Raw genomic sequence first — 7,580 nt, 5'->3', positions numbered from 1 at the left:
TAACACACATTACACTTCTAGACCATGATTATTCCCTTAAGGGTCTGCTATACTCCTCTCATAAAAAGCTTGCCTTTGCCAGGTACTAGCAGTGAGCCAACCTCTCTCTCTTTTAAAAATTTTAATTTTTGTTAATCCTTATCTGAGGGAGGGAGGGGGAGAGAGAGAGAAATATTGATGTGAGAGAGACACATATATTGGTTGCCTCCTGCATGAGGCCGGGGATTGAACCCACAACATGCCCTTTACTGGAATCAAACCCTCAACCCTTCAGTCCCTGGGCTATGCTCTAACATCTGAGCCAAACAGGCCAAGTTGCCAACCTCTTTTGTCCCCAACATCAATGCTGATCCATTCCCCCTTGTCAAGGTGTGGCTGGGGCCTTTTACTCCAGGATAGACCAGGCCCTCCGTTAGGAGCAGCTGAGAATGGAAATGGGGTAACAGTCACTGTCCCCTCTGTCCATCCCTGGAGCAGACCAGAGCTACCACAGGACCTGCACAAAAAGGAGGGTAACATCACTGATGTGCCAGGCAGTGTTGACTGCACTTTATTATTTTTTAAAATATTTTTTCTTTATTGATTTTAGAGAGAGAGGAAGGGAGAGGGAGAGAGATAAAAATATCGATGAGAGAACATGGATTGGCTGTCTCCTGCATGCCCCTCACTGGGGATTAGGTCCACAACATGGGCATGTGCCCTGACCGGGAATGGAACCAGTGACCTCTTGGTGCATGGGTCGACGCTCAACCATCGAGCCACACAAGCCAGGCTGTTGACTGCACTTTGTAAGAATTAGCTCAGTTAATCCTCACAACAGGGTGAAGATGACTGTTTTAACAGGGAACTGAGGTGAAGAGGTACCTTAATAGTAACTTGCCCAAGGATATACAGTGAGTAAGTAACAGAATAAGGATTTGGACTCTAAATTTTTTTTTTAATCCTCACCTGAGGACATTTTCCACTGATTTTTTAGTTAGAGTGGAAGGGAAGGAGGGAGGGAGAGAGAGAGAGAAAGAGAGAGAGAGAGAGAGAGAGAGAGAGAAAGAGAGAGACATTCATGTGAGAGAGACTCATTGACTGATTGCTTCCCGCACAATCCGACTGGGGCCGGGGATCGAACTTGCAACCCAGATACATGCCCTTGATCAGGAATCAAACCCAAGACTCTTCCGTCCATGGGCCGACACTCTAACCGCTGAGCCAAACCAGCCAGGGCTGGACTCCAGATTTTTAACTGCTTTGCTCTATAATTTCTAGGGGAGGAAAGAGACCCTCAGCAATCCCCCACCAGCTTCACTGCCCCGAAGGTTTCCTCACTCAGTTTAATTCCCTCGCCCCTCTCTGAGCTGAGCTTTTAAAGATGTCCACTTCCAAACCAGAGCTGGGAGTAGAACCAGGATCCTCTCCCCTATTCTTCCAAGAAAGTCAAGGAAGACAGAAACTTTCCGAAGGAGCCGTTACTCAGCTAGAAGAAGTGGAGGGTGAACAAGGACTATTGGGAGGTCACAGAATCAGAACACGCCCCAGCTCCAGGTCCCCTCTCCTCACCCAGCTGTCTGAGGCCCCACCCTGGATGGTCACCTTTTAATCCTTAGGTTTTCTTGCTCCCTCTGTAGTGCCTTGTTACCTTTCAGAGACAAGGTCTTAACACAGACCCAGGACAATAGTGGGTAAGATCACAGCCCATAACTGAATCAATAATGTGAATGTGACATTTCTCTAGGGCTCCATTAGCTTATAAACACAGCAGAGGCACAGAGCCTGTGACCCCCTCCTCCAGTCTCCCTCCCAGAATGGCTCTCCTAGGTAGTCTTCTGAGCACTCTGCCCCCCTCTTCCTTGTCTTGATTTATTTTTTTTATCCTCACCCAAGGACATTTTTGCATTTATCTTCAGATAGAGCTGGAGGGAGAGAGGGAGGAAGAGAGAAGAGAAACATCGATGTGAAAGAGACACATCGAGTGGCTGCCACTCACACAACCCCAACCGGGGCCAGGGACAAACTGCAACCGAGGTATGTGCCCTTAACGGGAACTGAACCTGGGACTCTCCGGTCTGCAGGCTGATGCTCTAACTGCTGAGCCAAACTGACCAGGGCCCCTCTTCCCTGTCTTATACCTCCATGGGGACTGTGCTGAGGTGTCCGTCCTGTTGGGACATTCACACTGAGGTTCATGATAGATGTTAGTGCCTCAACCAAAAGGAATGAATGAGAATTCATTCCTATCTAGATGAATACTTGGGGCTGCAGGGGCTTCCCTTTGGTGCTCAGATTTCACCACATGCCAGGTACCTGTGTATAATTTAGACATTCCCAGGGTTATAATCTCTGTGTCTATGAAAATCTGACTCATCCTTGAAGTGAAATCTACTCACATTCTCCCAGATGATGGACTATCTCCTCACTATGAGCACAGTGGCTAAGAGCATGAACTCTGAAGTTGAATTAAAATCCCATCTCTCTATTTTACTGATGGGCAAGTCACTTAATTTACCTAGACCTCGGTTTTCTCATCTGTGAGTTGGGGGTTAAAAACAGTTTTAACTTCCGAGGATTATGATGATGTCAGTTATATGTGTGGATGAAAAAGGGGCCACATACCAAACCTGACAAGTTTAGGGGAGGCCAGCATGGTGGGCCTTACAGACTCAGAACTGAACATAAACATTCCAAACTAAAAGTGAGACATGGCTCAGCCTGTGTGACTCAGTAGGTTGAGTGTTGTCCCATGCACCAAGAGGTCACTGGTTTGATTCCAGTTGGGGCACATACCTGGATTTTGGGCTCGATCCCCAGTGGGGGGCATGCAGGAGGCAGCCAATCAATGTCTCTCTCTCATCGATGTTTCTATCTCTCTCTCTCCCATTTCTTTCCTCTTTCTCTAAAATAAATAAAAACATTAAAAAAATCAAGCCCTGGCCAATTTGGCTCAGTGGTTTGAGTGTCAGCCCCCAGACCAGAGAGTCCTGGGTTGGGTTCCCGCTCAGGGCATGTTCACCTTTTAACCCTTAGGTTTTCTTGCTCCCTCAGTTGCGCTTCGTCCCTGACCCTGGTTGGGGTTGTGCGGGCAGCAGCCAGTCGATGGGTGTCACATGGATGTTTCCCTCTCTCTCTCTTCCTCCTTCTCTCCCTCTTGCCCTATCTGAAGATAAATGAAAAAATGTACTCAGGTGAGGATTTAAAAAGAAAAAAAAAAGAGTCATAGAGAGTAGTGTGGTCCTAGGCCTGTAACTTCCTTGACAAAGTTCAGTCTTCTTTACCTTAAGTGAGCCTGTCTATTGTCTTTTTGCCTCTAAGATAACTTTGAAATGTCAGTAATCTATGCAGCAGAGCACAAGACTACAGAATCCCTCATTATCTTGTTTCCCGAATGCCATCTCTGTGCTGTAGATGTTAAGTATTAACTATCCTGCACCCACCGGTGTAAAGGAAGTATGTGTCTCTCCATTTTGCTTTTTATCCAATCTCAGAGATTTCTCTGCTTTGCTTTCTCCCACCCCCTTTAATCTACCACCAATAGATTTCATGCAATCCTCTTTACATCTCCTTTTATTGTAGTGTATAAAATAAGCTACAAAACTGCCATTCTTCAGAGCATTTTCTCAATCCGTTGAGATCTTGCTTCTCGGTAACTGTCGTCAGTTTGGCTCAAATAAACTCATAAAAATTCTCTACAGTTTTGGATGTTTTTTCATGTTGACATATGTCAATGAAGCCTGTACAATATGATATAAAAATATATTTGGTGTTTGTCCCAGTTCCTGACCCAATGCTCCTAAAACCCTTGGAATTTCCTGAATACTAGGAGTATCTTCTGTTATCCCCAAGGACACTCTTTGAGCACACCTGAATTCATGCCAATGAGGTGATTTAGGATGGCACCTGTTTTTCCCCTTGGGGAGATAAGGGATATCTCCTCGCCCTGGGAAAACCACCTTCATGATCATGGTATGTCCCCTGCCAGGTAAGGATAGGGTGGTACTTTAGATAACCTCAGGATGGGGCTGGCCTTTCCGCCCCATCCACCAGCCTCCAGGAAAGTGAGTGGGCTGCCGGACATTGCTCTTCATAAACCCTCTTGAACAATGAGGTTCAGAGAGCTTCTGGGTTGGTGACCACATCTAGGTACTGGGAGGGTGGTGCACCTGGATTGGGTGAGGCAGCTCCGTGCCCCCTCTCGCGGTCCCTGCCCCAGGCATCTCTTCTAGTCGGCTACGCTTGAGTTATATCCTTTACTTTATAGTAAATCAGCGAATGTATGTTTTTCCTGAGTCTTATGAGCCGTTCTAGCAAAACGTAATAATAAAGAAGTAAAAACTGAAGAGGAAGTTGCAGAAATCCCAGACGATTCCCAGCCAGTCGGTGGCCTGGGACTAGCATCTGAAGGAGAAGCAGTCTCGTGGGACTGAGCCCTTAAGCTGTGGGGTCTGCTAACTCTGAGTCGTCAGTGTCAGAACGGAACTAAATTGTAGGACACCCAGCAGAGGTCAGAGAACTGAAGAACTGAAGAATTGAAGTCAGAGAACGCCCCAGCCCGGCACATGCCAGTCCTCAGTAAATGTCAGCTAACCTGCTGCTCCTTGGGCTGGCTGCTATTTTTCGTATTGGTACCTGCACAGTTTTGCTTTATGTTATAGTTCACTGGCTACAGATTTGACTTTTCCACTACCATATAAGGTCCCAGAAGAAGGAATTCTTTTCTTGATTTCTATGATTCCCATCTTCTGTCAGTCCCCAACAAATAGGGGAGACATTTATTTAACTTGTTCAACAAAGTATTACTGAGGCTTTAGTCATTGATTTAAACAACATTTATTGAGTATCTGCCATTTGCCAGATACTGTTTGGGGCACTAAAGATATAGCAATAAACCAAAAGAGAGTCTGTGGTTTCATGGAGCTAGCATCATAGCAGAGGGAGCCAGGTAATGTGCAAATAATCAAATACATATGAATAATGTTGCAGGTGGTATAAGATCAGTGAAGCAAAATTGAGCAGGGTGAGGGAATGAAGAATGGGGAAGGCCTCTCTGCCAAGGTGACCTCTGAGCAGAGCTCCGGAGGAATGAGGGAGCAGGCCCCATGAACTTGGGGGGACAGCGAGTGGCAGCAAGGTGAAAGTGCTTGCTGTGTCCAAGGAGAGCGAGGGACCTGTGTGGCTGGAGCGCAGTGAGCAAGAGGGAGAGACTCTCCTCCCACTGCACCTGCTACCTTGCCCTGAAGTGGGCGAGTATGGGCAGGTGTGACTCTCTGGTCTCCCTGACATCTGTGCCCTCACACCCCAGGGAGGCCTAAAGCCGTACAGGAGAAAACAGAAGAAGAGCAAAAAGCCTTTTGGTGGAGAAAGTTACAGGCATAACCTGGGCTGGAGGAGGCAAAGGACAAACCTGGAGTGTTTGGGGTCACACACACACACACACACACACACACACACACACACACCCCTGGGCACTGGGCCCAGAGGGCTGGTGAGACTGAGGTCTCCCTTTGCAAGGCTGGAGGCCGAGGCTAGGCCGAGGTGGAGGCGAACTTCAAATGTTCCTCCACAACGAAGCCTGCTACTAGCCTCACCACTATTGACAAACATGATTTTAATCAGAGCACACATGGATATGGTTAGAAAATGAAATAGTGTGGAAGAGCCCAGAATGAAAAGCAATGGTCTCCCCGGAATCCTGTCTGCACGGTCAGTCTTCGGGAGCTCCAGCTCCCAGCGGCTCGCCATGGATTTCTAAGCACGGTTCTCGGGGTCCCTGTGGCCCTCTCCCAACACCACGGCCCTCTTCCCGTGGGTCACTCACCAGGCTTGGAACAGATGGGGTGCCTCAGAGAGACACCTTTGTTTACACACAGCAGAGGCTCATCAGCAGCCTGGCAGGTCAGATTTCTAATTTTCTGGAAAAGTCTGTGTTTACAGGGAACCCTGATTCTCGGCAGCAGTTGTCTTCTAGGGGCTCGTGGCTGGTGTCTGAGGCTGGCCCTCTGGAGTTTGTCTCTGTCATCTCCCTCTCCCCTTTCCCTTTGTCTGTTGTTTTCTCCTCTTCTCTCTTGCCCTCTTTGTGTGTCCTTCTCTCTCTCTGGAAGGTCAAGGTCAGACTTCTGTGCCAGAGGTTGGGCTTATTACCCAATACCTATCAGGCTGCCTCGGGGCCCTAGAAGGCTGTGGTCATGGAGGGGAGCTGGGAGAAATGGAAGCGGAGCCCACTCTCCAGGCCTCCTGTCCTGGGGACGCACTCAGGCCCCTTGGGTGTGTCACTGGAGTCTTGACGCCCAGGGTGTGTGAGCCAGAGTGTCCAGTTTTGGTTTCACTCTGGGCTGATTTGCTGTTTTTATGCCCGAGTCCCTAGTTAGGTTTTTAGTTAAGGCTGTGCGGAGGGGAAGGCTTGGGTGTCCATGTTTGGGCAGCGTGTAAGGGGAAGCTGGGCCTTTCCACCTCCCTGTGTCCAGCCGGGTGTGTCAGCCACGCTCAGGGAGACATCCACAAGGGAGCTTGTTGTGGGCACTCAGGGCTTGAGTTGCCTGTTGCAGGACCCGGTCTTCCTCAGCCTTGGAGGATCATGTTTCATTTGTGAAGGAAGGCAACAGTTTTCCCAGCAGTTCTAATCTGCTCTGTCCATCAGCGCGCCGCCCTGTTTCTCCACGGAGATTCAAACAGACTGGAAAGCACACCAGGGCTGGGTCCAACGTGCGGTCTCTAACGTTTACTGAGCTTCTGCTACATGCCAGAGTCTGTGCACAGCACGTTCCACGCTTTATCACACTCAACCTTCACAAGAACACCAGGGGGCAGCTACTCTTAATATCATCCCTATTTACAGATAAGAAAACTGAGGCACTACGGGAGTCAAGTCTTTGGCCCAAGGTAATTTGACTGGTAAGAAACAGATTTGGGATTCAAACCCAGACAGACTGGTGCCAGAGTCTTGGAGCAGGCACTGTGGCTGTGTGTGTGTGTGGCCACTTACTTTTACTCCTGCAGCTCTTCTCCCTGTATATTCTCAAACTTACTGCATAAAGTCCTTTTGATGCCTGGGTTCCTTGAAGTGGACACAGTGAGAGCCCTGTTTCCCGTTCCCCACCCCCTGTCCCAGGCTCTGGGCCTCAGCTCAAAGCGCCAAGCGCACAGTGGCTGCCAGAGTGGGCTCGGGCCTCCAAGGTGAGCACAGCCCCGCTAGGGACAGCCAACACCACCGTAGCTAGGGACAGCCAACACCGTAGCTAGGGACAGCCAACACCACCGTAGCGTGGCCGAGGCGCATACTCGGTCTGGGAAAGGGCTGTGACCAGTCACCAGGGCACACGCAGATGCCTGTGAAGACTTACACTTTGCAGAGAGGGAGAAGGTGACTCTCACCCAGACCTGTAGCCTTCGGGCACAAACTGGAAAAGGAAGAGAGCCAGGCCGAGGCAGGACCACTTCTGCCAGGGGAGCTGTCGCTACAATCAGTGCAGGTCCCAGAGTCTCGGCACCCTTGGCAGTTGACTCCCACCCTCAATGGGTAAATACTAGGCGAGCATGGGATACTTAGAGACCTCAGCTTCTAGGTTCTTCCTGAGGGAGAAAGGGAGAAAGGGGAA

The 7,580-nt window shown here is 49.2% G+C and overlaps 1 pseudogene; it reads right to left on the bottom strand.

The window, feature by feature from the left end:
- Window positions 1-3,877: 3,877 nt before the first annotated feature.
- LOC118623126 lies at window positions 3,878-3,975 on the bottom strand (annotated as a pseudogene).
- Window positions 3,976-7,580: the final 3,605 nt, after the last annotated feature.

This window comes from Molossus molossus, unplaced genomic scaffold (assembly GCF_014108415.1).
Source record: "Molossus molossus isolate mMolMol1 unplaced genomic scaffold, mMolMol1.p scaffold_m16_p_9, whole genome shotgun sequence".
Lineage (NCBI taxonomy): Eukaryota > Metazoa > Chordata > Mammalia > Chiroptera > Molossidae > Molossus > Molossus molossus.
This window is presented reverse-complemented; position numbering and strand designations above follow the sequence as displayed.